Source organism: Pongo abelii, chromosome 16 (assembly GCF_028885655.2).
Source record: "Pongo abelii isolate AG06213 chromosome 16, NHGRI_mPonAbe1-v2.0_pri, whole genome shotgun sequence".
Taxonomy (NCBI): domain Eukaryota; kingdom Metazoa; phylum Chordata; class Mammalia; order Primates; family Hominidae; genus Pongo; species Pongo abelii.
The window spans coordinates 73586764-73603110 of NC_072001.2; positions in this window are offsets into that span (position 1 = coordinate 73586764).

Sequence of the window (16347 nt, forward strand, 5' to 3'; positions counted from 1 at the left end):
GGAATAATCCTGCACGTTGTGCACATGTACCCTAGAACTTAAAGTATAATTTAAAAAAAAGAAAAAGAAGAAAGGAGACCCTATCTAGTCATATGCTGTCCACCAATTAGAGTCAGTCCCACGGGCCACTGATTTCTTATGTGCTCTTCTTTCTGTTCAGAACCCATCTGCAGAGCCTCTGGAGCCTTGAAGGCAGTGGTCGGCGGTTCCCACTACAGCCCTCTCTCCTGTCTCCTCCCAGATTCTCTTTGTTTTTAACATTTGTGTTCCCTCTCTGAATTCCCTGCTCTGTTATCTGCCCCCCACCTCTCCATCCCCTCCGCCACCTTGAGGTCTCTCCCCAGACCTTTCTCTCTCTCAGCAGTGGAAGCTGAGCACAGGGGAACCCTGGTCTGCAGGAGCTGAACTGGCCTTGGCACCCACACCTGCCTGGGGACAGCCAGGAGGAGCTCCACCCACTGCTAGCCAAGCTGTCCCTAATGACTGTCATGGGGCAAGGGCTGGCCACCTATGGAGTCAGCCAAGTGGGTTTCTTGTGCCTCTAGGAACATCCAGTAAAATCTCTTAGTTCCCAAATTAAAGCAGCCACCATTTGGTGAGTGCTTCGTATGGGCCAGGCTCTGGGCTCAGCCCCTAGAAGCATTACCTATTTTAATGTTCCAACAACCAAATGCAGCAGGCAGAGTTATTGTAACTTAATTCCCCGGAGAGCACACAGAGCATGCGGGGACTTCCCAAGGTCCCAGAATAGGAGAAAAGCAAGGCCAGGCTTAGACCCCCCGACATGCCTGCTGTTGGCCCCCATCTCTGCTGCCTCCCCCATACTCTGTCCCTAGACTTTCCTCCATGAAAACTGCTTTTCAATTTAATTTTTGTTTAACTTTTATTTTTATTGGGCAACACTTTATCCTATAAAATAGACTGAGTGTTCCCTACACGAGAACTACTTTTATCCTCGAGTGGGGTCCAATGAAACCCACTGAATTTGTCACTGATAACAGCTGAAGGTGTGCCCTTTCCAGGGCCATTCGCATGTCCTATACTATATTTTTCTAGGCCCAGACAATACATCTGTGATGGCAGAATTTCAAACAGACAGGGAGTGGAGCAGATCACTTTGATTTGGGAATGGGGCAGCCCAGAGGTCCCGCAACACCCCCTCCAGGAGGCTGCCTCCTCTGCTGTCTCATAAAGCTGCCCCATCTGCCTGCCACAGTGAAGCAATCAGACCCTCTGTTCCCTTGTTCACTGCTCACCTAGCTTGGCTCCGAGACCAGTGTTGTAGACCTATTAATTATCAGAATAATTAGGGATGGGGAAATCCAGACACAGATACAATCAGTGCCCTCCTCCACCTCCCCACACACTCCCCTCCCGGTCTCCCTGACATCCTGGGATGCACTGTGTTCCCCTGTCATCTCCACACTGTGGCTCCTACTAGACCCACCCCTGCCAGTGCCAAAATGCCCAAAGGAAGGCTGAGTCACGCTCTGGCCTGCCCAGCTGCCATAGTCATGCTGCAGCTCCCATGGAAAACCTCCTTTCACCCACTCCAGAGGTCTGAGACACCCTAATGGGCCAAGTCCTTGCCCCTCACCCCTAGAGCTCTAACTGCCTCTCACCTAGAGCTCTAACTGCCTCTCACCTTGCCCCCTTCCAACTCAGGCTGTAGAAAACACTGGATAAAGTAAGGCTTCCTAACCAGGCATCCCTGCACCTAAAAATGGACCACTTAATTTCAGGATGCGCTGAAATTGTCAGCAAATTTTCTCTGTGCACATCTGTACATTTAGCTGGGAAGACTCCACAGCTTATATCAGATCGTCACAGAGTCCCAAGCCCCAATGGGGTAAGAATCTCTGAATCTAACATGTCTCAGAGACCACCCCCTACAACACTTTACCAAGAACTTAAGCCTCCATGAGCTCGCCTAATGCCTGCTCCTCTGTGGAAAGGCAAGCCATCACTTGGGTTGGGAGCACCAGCCTGCAGCCAGACTACCTGGGTTTTTCATCCCAGTACTGCTACTTTCTAGCTATGTCACCTCGGTTTCACTGTCGGAAAAAAATGAGATCACATGGCATCTTGGTTTCCTCCTTGGATCACTACAGGGAGTGGTAGCAGCCTGGTTGCTCCAATTGGAACTTAAAAACCACTAGGGATCATTCAGGTCATAATCAAAAGGAAGAAGCACTACTATGGACTCAGGCTGCAGTTACAGTCAACAACCCTCCCTCCACCAAGATCAGCACAGAGAGTCTCTCCCCAGCATCCTCATATCACAGCACGCTCCAGGACTGGGGAAGCCCTGAGGATGGCTCAGGCAGCCCAGCCTCCTTTCTGAAAACAGGATTCAGAGCTCATAGAAGCTTCCCTGCCCTGGGAGTCTCAAGAGAGCACTTAAGCGCAGACACCTGGTTTGTCTTGGTAGGCACCCCTAGCCTGCGGAGCTTACCCCTGCCGCACACATCTGGAGAGTCAACCATTACAAAGAGAAATAGCAGGACTGGTCCTGCCCCTCCGGGATGGTGCTGCCAGTCCAGAGTAAAATGCCAAGCACGGGCTCAAGACTCCTGCAGAGGCCAATGGTAAGTCAGGCTGCTCCAGGAAGGGAGGGAGGAGAAAGGAGGGAGAGAGGGATGGAGGAGGGAAGAGAATCAGAGAGGGAGGGGAGGAGGAAGAGAGAGAAGGCGGGAGGAAGGAAGAGAGGGAGGGGGAGGTAGAAGGGAGGGGAGGGAGGGAAGGAAGGAGGCTCTTCAAGCCTCTTCAAGCCTCTCCATCCCTCCCTCTTCAAGGCAAAATATACTTTCTCTAAAAAAAAAAAAAAAAAAAAAAAATCTCCCCCCTTCATCCTTTTCCTTTCTGAACAAGAGCTTTGTAACACTAGATGGTTGATCTGAAAATAACTATTTAGCCCTTAGACAGAGGTGTTTTTTAACAGGAGAAGCTGAGATATTTTGAAAGCCACCCCTGAGGCGAGAAAGTTGTGCAGAAGGCACTAATTGTCAACGCTCCCCAAGGACAGCCTGCCTGTTCCAAGGCAGGAGGAAAGGGCTGAGCTGTCAGCGCCCGATTCCTGGGGGAGTCTGCCTCGCCCGCGCTTAGCCAGCCAGGCCAGCTTCCTGCCCGGCATGGAGGAGATAAAACACAGGAACACAGACGATCTTACATAACCGAAGCGGGACTGAACATTTTCAGCAAATTACCTCTGTTATGAGCTCTGCCATAAAATCGCCTCACAAGTGAATTTAGTTTTTCTTCCCTCCGTGCCCAATCAATTAGCACATGAGTAATACCAAGCCCATTAGGACAAACTGATGCCGGGGGAGTTATGTCATCTGCTATAGAAATGATTGCTTAATATACCAGTTGGCTCCGAGGAGCTCTTAGCCACACACAATCTTGCCATAATCAATAGCAACAGTCAAACAACGCTGTTTCCAGCGAGAACACTGCTGGGCAGAGCCTGAGCCGGAGCCAGTGTCGGGGACACAGAAGCTGAGTGGGCCCCAAATACCAGCTCCCTCCCTCCACCTTCCTCCTCCAACCTCCCCTCCCTGCTGCTGCCCTTCAAAGCCAACAGTAGAAGCCTAATAGTGACTCAGAGAAATAGAACCCCGGGCGGGCAGGGTGGGGGCAGCGATGGTGAGAGGGAGTGTCACTGCGGGAGCAGCGGGGTATGCGGAGAAAGCCTGGAAGACAGGGCTTGCCAGAGCCTGGGAGTTGTGGGAATTCCTATCCAAGAGGAAAAGGAAAGGGATGGAACTCTTTCTGCCTCCATATTTTCTAGCAATTGCAGAATGGGCTTTCAAAAGGAAGATTGAAAGATGTGTGAGATTAAACCCTCTGTGGAGCTGAGCATATGTGCGTGCTCAAAGCATGTGTATGTGTGCACGTGTGTGGGCACATTCATACACATGAGCGTAAACAAGGACAGGTGCCCGCACCTACAAGTATATGTTCACATGTATGCATGTAGAGTCGGTGGGGTCAGCATGGAGGGCTGTGTGTGTGTGTGTGCGTGTGTGTGTGTGTGTAGCTGCTGGAGTACTGCATACATGTGTGCATATGAGTATACATTTGTGTGCAGGTATGTGCATGTGTTCCTATTATTCTAGAATGCAGCCATCCTGCAAGATTAGCCGGCCTCCTCTATCACGTTGTTCAATCACAATTCTGGGCTGCAGAAACCAAAGGTAAAAGCTAAAAGCCTTTTCCCCAAGATGATAGGGAAGAGAGACAGCAACTGCAGCTGGCAGCCACCTGAGTCTGGCATCATGGAAAAGCACCAGCTTGGTTTTGGAGCTAGATCACCCTTGGATCTGGGCCCTGTCCTGCCATCTAGAAGGGCAAGTTCTTTAATTTCCCTGGGCCGCAGATGCCTCATCTGTAAAACAGAGATGTCAGCGTGACCCCGAGAAGGCTAGGCTAAGGGTTGGTGCACAGAAAGCACTTAGCAGAGCCTGCCAGAGGAAGCATGCACTCAACTCAGCTATTGTGATTCACTGCTGTGCTCCTGCCATCTCCTTGGTTGCCCAGACAAGGACCCAGATCTCCAGCCCCTCCCTGCTCCAGGGGAGGCTGAGGGAGCCACTCCATTTCCCTCCTAGCACCTCAGAGAAGAGTTGCCATATCCCAGAGTGTGAGCAATCTCACTAGCAGTGTTTGTAGCCTTAGTCTCCACCCATCTTCTCTGGGCAGGCCCCTCACCCCCTGGCTAGCTGGATGTCTCCCTGGCAAGGTAATTCTTGGCCTCCATAGTCAGGCAGAGCTGCTTTCAACTAGCTACAAGCCCATGGGCCGGGGGCAGAGAGGGTGAGGGCCCAGCTTACATGGGTGAACCGAGGAGTCTGGCATCTCACACACAGCAAAAGAGCCACAGGCCTTGCAAAACTTAAATCCTTTACAGATGAGGAAACAAGTTCCCAAGGTCAGCCAGTGAGTTAGAGCCAGGGCCCCATCAGACCCAGAGATGTGGGTGTGGAGGTGGGATTTTGTTCCCATGTCAGTGGCAGGGTTGGGGGTAGGGGAGGCTGGACCACAAAGCATGCTGGGAGGGGAAATGGACCTGTGGCTATGAGGAAGGGCAAATTAATAACTGGGTATTGTGGAGAGCAGAGGAATGGGTGCAGAAATGAGTGTCCAGTCCTCTGAAATGTTCCATGTTTAGAAGCAAGCTGAGTGCCCTCTTTTCCTCCCTAGCCTCATTTTACCCATTCATAAAATGGAAGAACGGACTCTCTAAGCCTACGTTCCCTCCCATGTTTGATGCTCTGGGACTGGGCTGTCAGGTCCCTGGGACGTGGTTGCATGAGCTATAATCTTGCTAGCAGCCGTGGATGGAGAGGTGGCAGTGGAGAGATTCTGGGGTGGTGCAGCTGTCCTCCTGCCTCCCGCTCCTGTTGTAGTGTGGAAAGAAAGTCTTCTTCCTACTTTCCGAATAACACATAGGCAACTGTAGAGAGGCAACTTGGTAGGGAGGCAGGACATATCCTCCAGCCCCTTCCCTCACTGGCTGTGCAGCCACGGGTGTTGTGTGGTCCCTCTACCCCTCTGCCCATCTTAGAGGGCATTAAGGGTCACACCTACCCCAGGGTGGTTAGGAAGATTCAGAGAGGTTGTTGCAGCAAGGGCCTTTTAAGTACCAGTCTATATGGCACAGACACAGCAGTGAACCAACAAAACAAACATCTCTGCCCTCTTGGAATTGACATTGGAAATTAGACATAGGGACAAATTAAATTAAAAAATAGAAAGAATATCAGAGGCGATAAGTGTCACAGATAAAAATCAAACAGGGAAAGGGGGAGTGCAGGAGGGGGCACAGGGAAAGTATGGTTGCAGTTCAGTGAACAAGACTGCAAGAAAAGAGATCTGTTTCTGGGCCTTGATTTCCTCATCTGTAATGTGGGCACAATACCACCCCCCTTATCCATCTCCCAGTTTCCTTCTAGGGAATAATTATGGTCTAAGGAGCTTTATGGGGTTTAAAGTCTAGGGGGTGAAAGAGGACCTGGGGGGCACTGGCATGAAATGGGCAAAGGTCATGTTAACGATTGTTAGTCTGGGTCAGGACCATGGTTCAGGGCAGCGACGTCCCCACACTGACCCAGGCCCTGTTACTATTGAGCCAGGCCATCCTGGGCCTCCTTGTTGGGCCCTGTCCCTCCACTCTCCTCCAAGCCTCAGGAAGCACATGGCTTCCCAGCTCAGAGCCCTCTCAGCCCCAGGCACCCCATCTGACACTGACTCCCCACAACCCCCCTCTAGCAGACAGAGCTGGGGGGGCTTGGGTCCTGGAGCCTGCTGGGATCTCCGGCCCTGTTACTGCTGGGGAGCCATCTCCTCCTCAGGGCCTCTTCTTTCTCAGCTATAAGACAGGAGTCCCAGTGCAGGTGGAACAGATGATGTGTGTCAGGCACCTCATCCCACACATGCTGGCAGATATCGGGTGTCCAAGGTTCCCCTCCTCATGTGTACACACATCTTCTTCTTTCAGGAAGTGGCAAAGAATAAATGAGATGCAACCATTAGCTAACTCAAGAATTTACTAGGTGTCAACCACCTGAATACCTTTCATTTGTATTTCATTTAACCCTAAAAACAATCCCACCATGGTGTAGGCACACTCACAGTTCTGCAGGCGCCATGAAGTCACTGAACTCTTGGAGCCTCTGTTTTCCTATCTCTAGACCCCTGAGAGGGCGAGACCTTTCCCAGGGCACACAGGAAGTAGGGGCCCAGGCTGCCTATCTCCAGGGCCCTGAGAGTGACCACTCTGTAGTTCCTCCTCAAGATTGTGAATGTGGAGAATGCCTTGTGGACTGGGAAGTATTCAATGAATGGCAGTTACCACTCAGCTTCAACTGCATCCAGAGAAAGGCAGTCAAGGAAGCTGGGTGGTGCCTTAGATGAGAGCCACAAGCTAGGTTCCCCTCCTGGTCCCCAGACAAAATGAAATTCCTCTGATGAAGAGCAGCTCATAGTCACCTCCAGAAGAGCTGTGGAAATACTTTGGTCTCCAGCTGCCTAACTCTTTTCTGTCTCAATGAGTCCTAGACTCAAGGTGTCCTTGGTTAGGGTCCCTGCATGCCCCAAGATGTGTGATGTCCAGGCTTCAGTCTCCTCTTCCATAAAATGAGAGACTTAGAAGACAACAGCCTCGTATCGCTTCACTGAGAGGCAGCATTTTTGGTGAGCAGAGCTTAAGACTGAAAAATAGGAGTGCTGCGTTCCAGTTCTAGCTCTGCTACAAGGTGCCGTGAAGTCACTGAATGCTTGGGGACTCAGTTTCCTTATCTCTAAATCAAGCATAATACCACACACCCTACCTATAACACAGAATTCTCATCAAGGAAGAATCAACCCTTAGCTCAAGGTAGGTGGCTTGATGAAGTAGAGAGAGCATGCTCTACCAAGAGAGAAAGGAGACCACCTGGGTTCTAATTCTGGTTCAGCAGCTTCTGCACTGCTGGATCTTGAGTAAGTCCTTTTCTGAGCCTGCTTTTTCATCTGGGAAGGAAAAAAACTTCCCTAAGGCTGTTGTAAAGGTTAAATAAGCCAAAGAGGTGTTTAATTATTATCCCTCCCTTTATGGAGCATCTACCATGAGCGATATCAGATGTACCCATACTCTGAGATGGTCCCCAGTGCCTGCTGGGACTGATGTCCTTAAGCAGCCTCCTCCACCCTGAATAGGCTGACCTTTGTTAAGAGATAGAATTTGCAGAAAAGATGGAACGTGACCTCCGAGGCTAGGTGGGACAAGACAGTGCTGCTTTCTCCTTCTCCCTTGGATCCCTCACTGTGGGGGAAGGTAGCCGCCATGTTTTGAGGACATTCAAGCAGCCCTATGGCGTGTGGTTCCACATGACAAGGAACTGAGGCCTCCTGCCAACAGCCAGCATCAGCTTCACTGCTGTGTAAGAGAGCCATCTTGGAAACAAATCTTCCAGCTCAGTCAAGTTTCCAATGACTGCAGTCCCAGCTGACATCATGACTGCAACTTCTTGAGGGCCTTGAACAAGAACCCCCAGCTAAATCATTCCTGAATACCACTATACTGATGGCAACTCATCATCAGTAACTCACATGCCTAGCTCTATTAGACAGTTTCAACATTTACCATTGAAGAAAACGCTACACACACCACACTGTTAAACACAGCGTTTCACACAGATGTCTCTACCCTGAGGCACTCATTCATGCACCAACCTCCATTAAACACAGAGTGTCAGGACTCCTGACCCACAGAAACTGTGTGAGATATAAATGTTTATTGTTGCTTTAAACTATGACATTCAGGGATAATTTGTTACGCAGCAATAGATAACAAATACAGATGTGGTCTCTGCTCTCTTTAACCTGGATTTACAGGAAAGAAAAACACATGGAGAGATGGTAACATAAGGTGTGTGTGGCGAGAGCCAACCTTCAGCATCACAGGCTTCTCTAAGGCCAGGGCACAGATGACCTCTGCTATCATTCCTTTCAGAGGAGGTCTGGGAGGCCATGGGGGAGAAGTTGCCCTGAAAAGCAGACCATACTTTCTGCTCAGATGTGAAGGGTTGTTATTAAAAGAAGGGAAATGTCTGGGAAATGTTCCAAGCCTGATGGTTTGACTCCCGAGCCCAGCCACTGAGGGGAGGGTGAACAAGCACAGTGGCCCACATCTGAAGGGCACTATCTAATGTCAGGCACTGGTGGGCTCCACGCTGGCCTGGCACTCAGAGTCACAACTGCGAGTCTTACAGAAAGGGCTCCTTTACTGTGACTTGAAAAACAGGAGGAAAAGGACTCCTTAGCTCTCCTAACGGGCCTGGCCACTCTCTGATTTTCACATGTAATGGGGCAGGAAATTGCCCGTGGTGAATGAGCGAGACCTTCTACCTGTGGGTGGAAATGGGTAATGAGAACTTAAATCCAGGCCCATCACCGGATCACATTAGGGAGTCAGCTTGCAAAAATGATTAGGAGGGTTTTAATATCCAGCGATTGGATGGATACCCATCTCCCGCAGCGACCTCGGACTCATTAACCTAGCGGTCCTGCGTGGGCAATCAATCATTTGTGCTTGTGGAGTGGCCTCCATCCCAGATCTCTTATGGGGCCTTCCAGAACCCAGAGATTTGAAATAATTAAAAGCCTCCTTGGCATGATGCAACTAGCTCCCCTTAAGTGCAACTTGGATCCTCCTTCAGACCTTGCCTTAGCGAACAGCTCTGAGCTTACAGCCCCACCTGGGAGAGTGAGCAGAGGAGGCAAACTGCTGGGCTCACCTCCCGCTTCCTTTTCTCTGTACAGGTGATGTTAAGAGGCAGTGCAGCCTAGTGGTAGAAGCACTAAGCCCATGGTGGGAGTGCCAGGGCCCTGGGGCTGCTCCACTTCCAATGATCATGTTATCAAGTTATCAAGTCATGTCCCTTCCCAGACATGTGACCCACCTGGTCCAGTTCTCTTCATGAGCTCTGTCACTGATCACCCATAGACCCTCTCCCCATGACTCCCCAGAGTCAGTTCCTCATGTTTCCTCACCCAAAACTCCCCATCTCCTCCCCAGACACCGTTTTTCTTTCTGCACTCACTTTGGTACTTTCTTCTTTAGATTTCTTCAGGAGATTCTATCATCTCATCTCTGGAAATACTTAACCCAGCCCTACCCCTAGGCCACACCTAAACACATCAGCCGAAGGCTTCCTCCGTAGCTTTCCTATCGCTGGCCTCTTCATTCCAGTAAGTCTTTTCTTGGACATTGCTTTCAATACATCATCCTTCTGCTCCAAGACAAGCAGGGGCTCCACTGAGCATCTCAGCTCTCCATAAATCCCCCAGCCTGGCCCAACCCACTGCTCACCCAACACATGCTCAGTGTACCATTGGTGGAGTGGCCTCTATCCCAGACCTCTTATGGGGCCTTAGAACCCAGAGATTTAAAATAATTAAAATTCTCCTTGGTGTGGTGCAACTAGCTTCCCTTAAGTGAAAGTTGGTTCATCCTTCAGAACTTGCCTTAGCAAATTACTCTAAGCTTGCAGCCCCTCCTGCAAGAGTGAGTGGTGCATGCGCTCAGTATCCCACTCACCATGCCTTCACTCTCCCTCTGTCTAGCAGACCGTGCCATCTCAGCATCTTGCTCAGCCTCTCTTCCTCCCAAAAGCTGGCCCTAACAGCTCTGGCTCCTGTGGGTCTCTCCCCAACTGGGAACTCCTGCAGCACTTGCGGCCCTGACCCTGCAGCTTCACACTGACTCCTACCAGCTGGAGGGCCCTCACCTATCTACTTTAGGCTTTCTGCAGACTGACAAGACCTTTGAGAATCCTGTCATCCACATCCCCTTGCAGGGCCTGGAGCGGGGCTTGTTCAGGGTAAATGTACAGCAAATGTTTCTTTTCATCTGATGACTTAAGATAGGGTCTCTGCCATTGAGAATATTTCTTGAGGAATATTCTGCTACATTTGTATTCATAGAATTTAGAGCTCAAAGGAGCTCAGGAGACCCCTGTTCAATCCCCTGCAGATGAAGAACTAAGCCCTGCCCTGCCCCACACCTCCATGGGGGGCCAGATTGTACAGTAAAAAGCAGTATTTAATTTTTTCTGGATCTCAAACACTAGATAGGAAAAAAAAACTAAAATATTATTATCTAGGTATCAGGAGAGCTGGTTTTGGGTCTAAGGTGTGCCATTTATTTGCTGTGTGACTTTGGGCAAGTCACTTAACCTCTCTGGATCTCAAGAATGGATTTTGCTTTATAGTCTGTGAGTGTGTGTGTGTGTGTGTGTGAAGCTTTTACATATATATGTACATATATATATAAAAGAGGAGCTTGCAGAGCTTCTAGGCTGAAGCAAGAGGGATGGAGGAATGTCACCTTGCTGATAACCAGCAAGCCCCCCCAAATCCAAACTGCTCAGAAGTGGTACTGACCCATCTGCAGCCTCTTGTTCCCACACACCATCACTGCCAGCTGCCCTTTTCCCCCGTCCTCTTCCTTACCACGATGCCCCCCAGCTGGCCAGGTCAGCCCGCCCACACCAGGCCAGGCACCTCAGCAAACCCAGGCTGTTCCAGATCTTCCCTGAAACCTGCCAGGGGCAAGGATCCTTTCCAGACAGGATCCCTGTGGAGAACTAACTGGGGCTGACAGCTTGGAGGCTTTGTAATCATCTAGAGAGGGAGCAGATGATTGAAAGTTTTCCACAGCCAGACAGAGGGCAACCTCGCCTGGCCAGACCCCCCCTTAGAGGCAGCCTCAGGGCTTGCAGGCCAAGATCCTTCTTGGAGTCCTACCAGCCTAGCTCTCTGACACTACGTATTTCCTAAACCAATCCCAGGGGATTGCAGGGTTGCATGCATGATGCCCTATTTGCAGGTAATAGGAGGAGCAAAGGTTCCTGTGAATGTACAGGGAAAGGAGGTTCTAGGGAACATGACGCCCAGCCCCAAGTCACTCACCCAGGGGCTCCTTGAGAACATTCCTGGGACGGGCTGCAAAGTGGGCCCACCAGAGAGAAGAACACTCAGGTTCCGCAGCTCTGCATTTTAATAAAAATGGCTGGCCATGATTAATGCATGGAGTGCTATAGAGGAGGAGGCCACTGGATACTTTCTGAAGCAGCGCCCAACTTCCTTCAGAAATATGGAAGGCCATTAATTATTGATTCTCAGGCAGGAGATGTGCCTCCCTGGGTAAAAGCGGCTCTGAGATGATTTCCTATGTAAATCTGCAAGAACCCACTGGGAACACCAATGCTTGGTGGGTGAGAGGGGGCCAATCGCAGGTGGCCAGTGTCCCCATAGGCCCCCCACTTCCCTGGCCATTCCTGTCGGGCAAGAGGTCAGGCCCAGAGGCAGAGGCCCACCCCCAAAGCCAAATTATTATTATCATTACCATTATCATCTATTAAAAGGAGCCCCCACCAAGTCAGCTGACCCTCCTAACAGAGGCGCCTCATTAAATTCCTGTTGTGACAAGGCCAGAGCTTCGAGATCAAGAAAAACTGGGTGCTGAGAAAGGAACAGACACCACCATGTCCTTATTTATGACACAAAGTGTTTTATATATATGAAAAGCCGGCCATAATTTGCTTATAAATAATTGACTTCTCCTAGATTAAAATCTCTAGAGGGATTCTCAGTTTATTCACAACAAGGTGCTTCTGCCTACAGTGCAAATTAGGCCCTTTCAAATCTGTCTTATCTCAACCCCAAACGTTATGAAGAGTGATTTTTTTTCCTTCATCCCCTGTAATAACCTTCAACTAACCTTTAAACCAGAGTGAATAATTTAAATCTTATTTTCATATCAATGGAGGAGTCAAGCCAAGCAATTATCTTTTATCTGTATACTCTGTCGTCAGAGCGGCAGGCATAATCAAGTTTTCCCAAGCGAGCCAGATGAGAAAGAGAAAGAGTGAGGAAGTGAGAGATGGTATCTGAAGACATTAACGCCACAATGAATTATTCAATAATGAGTACAAGATCTGTCATAACACACACACACACACACACACACACACACACACACACGGGAAGCTCTACATCTGCCCAATGTTCCAGGCAGGCCAAGGCTGGCAGTATGGGGGAGGGGGTGCCAGGAAGGGGGTCTGGGCTAAGCATGACAAATCGGCAGATCATCTGCTCAATTAGGACAGAGAGCAGGTGCATGGGGTGCGTTTGCAGCACAGGACGACACTGTTGTGGGCCAAACAACAGGCTGAGGGAAAACACCTAATTTGTGTGACAGTGATTTAGAACAGCTCTAGCTATGATTTTGCTAAAGGGGAGGGGCTCGGGCAAGAAAAAGATTTCAGAGAGGGGGCTTGGAAGGAAGAACGGAAGATTTTTACAAAAATAAAAATAAAAAGCGAGAAAAGGTTGAAATTCCCCACGGTGCTCATTAAAATTCTACCGCACGCATTTCTTCCCTGGGTCCCCCTGGACTGCCCGTGATCATTTTTATTAATTCATAAAATATCGCACCAGTGATTGAGGCTGATGATTAGTGGAGCCGACAAACACAAGAGCTGGTGAAATACTGCAGCAGCTCCTGTCGGGTCTCTCCAAGTGAAAACACAGACGTCGCATGAAAATTCATCCTTCAAAGGCCTTGAGCAGCCAGGCCGTGCTGAGGGGCAGGCGGAGGGACCAGTGTGTCTACTGCGGCTCCTGCCACCCCAGGGGTCTCCCTTGTTAAGACACCCAGTGGCACCAGCAGACATTTCTCATTCCTATCTCTTGGATTATGGGAAATGCCTGCTTGAGACAGAGATGTCCTTTAACCTCCCCTGGGAAACGGACTGTCAGGCATTAGCAAGAAGCGGGTCAGAGGTTTCCACTAGAAACTCAGCTCCTGGCTTGGCAGGTGCAATGACTTAGAAACCAGCACCCACAAGAGCCAGGGTGCTCCCACGCTCATCCCGGGCTGTTTTCAAAATGTCCCCATCCTCTGTCCCTTCCCAGAAACTCAATCAGTGGCTATGGAGAAACTCCATTTCTGTGCATCATGTATTAGAACTCTCATTTTACAAGTGAGGAAACTTGTGTCTCCAATGTTAAATAATAAGAACAAGGCCTCAGGGCCAGCAGAGACAGAGGTCCTGGTTGCAGGAAAAGCAGAGTAAAATTTTGTGTTCCGTTATAATGACTGTGCTTGCAGGTTTCTACCGTGATTGTCTTTTTCCTTCTGGTTTCTGATGCCTTTTCCTTTTTTTACTGATTATTCTATTCCACATTTGCTTCTACATTTGAAGACATAGCACCTACTTTGTGACACTAGGTGGAAAGAAAGACTGGGTCAGTTGCTCTCAACACTGACCTCACCTGCAGAGACACTAAATGAGAATATTGAGGAAGGGGATGAGGCCCAGGAATCTGCATTTCAACCAGCTTGCCAAGTGAGTCTCATGCACTAGAGGTGGAGAACCACTGGCCCAGAGATATCAGAGCTCAAGGCCTTGACTGTACCCTAGAATCACTGGAAGACCTTTTGAACAAAAATAATCCCCTAGGCCCCACCCCAGAGATTCAGATGCAATTGTTCTGGGGTGAGACAAAGGCATGGTACTGTTCAAAGATTTCCAGGTGTTTACAGTGAGCACCCAGCCAAGTTGAGAAACACTCAGATGTGACAACACTAGAGCAGAGTCTCCCTGATTCCGCCCTCAGTTCCCATCAACTAAATATGATCCCACTCTCCAGACCCCTCCATTTATACGGCACCAGTAACTAGACAGGAACAAAAAAGAGGTAGAATACATTCCTTTAAAAATATTCATGATTCTATTTGTTTTATGCCTTGGGCACAGAGTCCAGAATAATTTGCATGCATAGATGAAATATTTCAGTTTCTACTTAGAAAATAGCAGTGCTATCTATAATGTGGGAAGAAAGATATACTAAGTGCTTATGTGCTAAACTCAAAATCTTTTCTCCTCTCAATTAGCTCATATAGATATCAAGCTTGTGCTATACGCATTTTGCATTTAATGTATTTGTATAGCTTCTACTGGGATCATTTTAGAATCCTGAGCTCCCAAGTCTAGAGAAAGTATGCAAAGGCAGTTTTCATCTTAGGAGCTTGTTTTCAAAGTAAAGCTTGTTTCTCTTGAGAAAATAGTTCAATTTTAGACTTACTGACAATGTAAATTGTAAAACTGATTGGGTTGCCTTCTTTGATTTAGCCACTGGGAAGCTCAGAGCCAAATTAGCCACTTCCCTCAAACAGGGTTATGACTTTAACTGTTTATACTCACTTTCATGTCCCTCTTCTGCCCTAGGGTGTAAGTACATAAATATGGATAAAAAAGAATAAAGGAAGTAGGAGCTCATTTTGGTGCCTCTTGAACACTCATCTATCACCTCCTGCACCAGAAGTCCTGTAGGGATCAGGCAAGTACCATAAATGTGTGGGATAGGCCGGGGTACCCCAGTGAGGGGCTATGAAGACTGTGGAGAACTGGAGAGCACATCCCCCAGTTAAAGGCTCAAAAGTTTTAAAAACAAACAAACAAAAATGGTAATCAACATGCTGTCAAAATGCACCTGCAGGCCACATCTGCCCACTGGCAGCCCCCTTGCCTAAGCCACAGAGAGGAGGCCCAGGACCTGCTTCAAGTCAAGTGACTCTAGGAGAGATATGTGAGAAACACTTCCATTTTGGAGAGATTGTTTACACCAGCAGTCAATCTCCATCCTTTAATTTTCACTTTGGAATAACTATTCCAGCCTGAATAGGAGGAAAAGTGTTAAATTCCTGATTGAATTGAAGTGGATGCTAAGGAAATGTTTGGTAAATGAGCTATTGAATGAAGCTCATTCTTTCTGCTCCCAAAATCTGCTTGAGTGTTGGGAGTTATCACTGAAGCAATCCATGCTCATTGTAGGCAAGATAAACATATGGACACAAACCAGAAAGAAAACACAAATGCATATAGGCAGGACGCAGAGGTGACATAGCCACTTAGCACCTCAGTGTATGTATTCCAGGCACGTGTGTGTGCTTGTGTGAGTATAGTGCACATGCCTACTTTTATTCCCAACTTGCGTTTTTCTAGGAACTTCTTTCTTCCAGGGAAAAATTTATTATTTCTCTAAATTATTTTCCTAAACTCTTAGGAAATATGGCACAGAAGATATGGCAATCACAAAATCTCTTCCAAAACTGTATTAATTAAAAAACAAAGATAACTAAAAAGAGTAAAAACAATCAGAAAAATACTTTACAAATGTTAGAAGAAATCTTTCCTGAGATTAAAAATAATAAATCTATATTAATAAAAATGCAGATCAAATAATGTATCTTGATATATCTTGATTAAGTAACTGAACCTCCAAGAATATTTTAAAAAGTCTTTTGGTTATTCAGGCTAAATATATAAATTACTTTTAAGATGCAAAATCAGGATGGCCTCAAAATTCACAGAAACATTCCATGCAAAAAAACTGTAAAAATATCTAAAGTTTGGGAATGGGGAAGTAACTCCCAAATTTTATACTCAGCAAAATTTTCATTCACATATAAAGAAAAGAAAGGCCAGGTGTGGTGGCTCATGCCTACAATCCCAGCACTTTAGGAGGCTGAGGCAGGAGGATTGCTTGAGCTCAGGAGTGCAAGACCAGCCTGGGTAACATGGTGAGACCTCATCTCTATGAAAATAAAAATAAAATAAAGAAAGATACATCCAAACCAGAGTTAACAAACAATGGATTATAGACCTAAAGATAAGAACTAAAACTATAAAAGTTAAAATATATATATATTATATATACACATATATGTATATATGTGTATATACAAATATATATATATATATATAACATATATACACCAGAAAATCTTTGCAATAT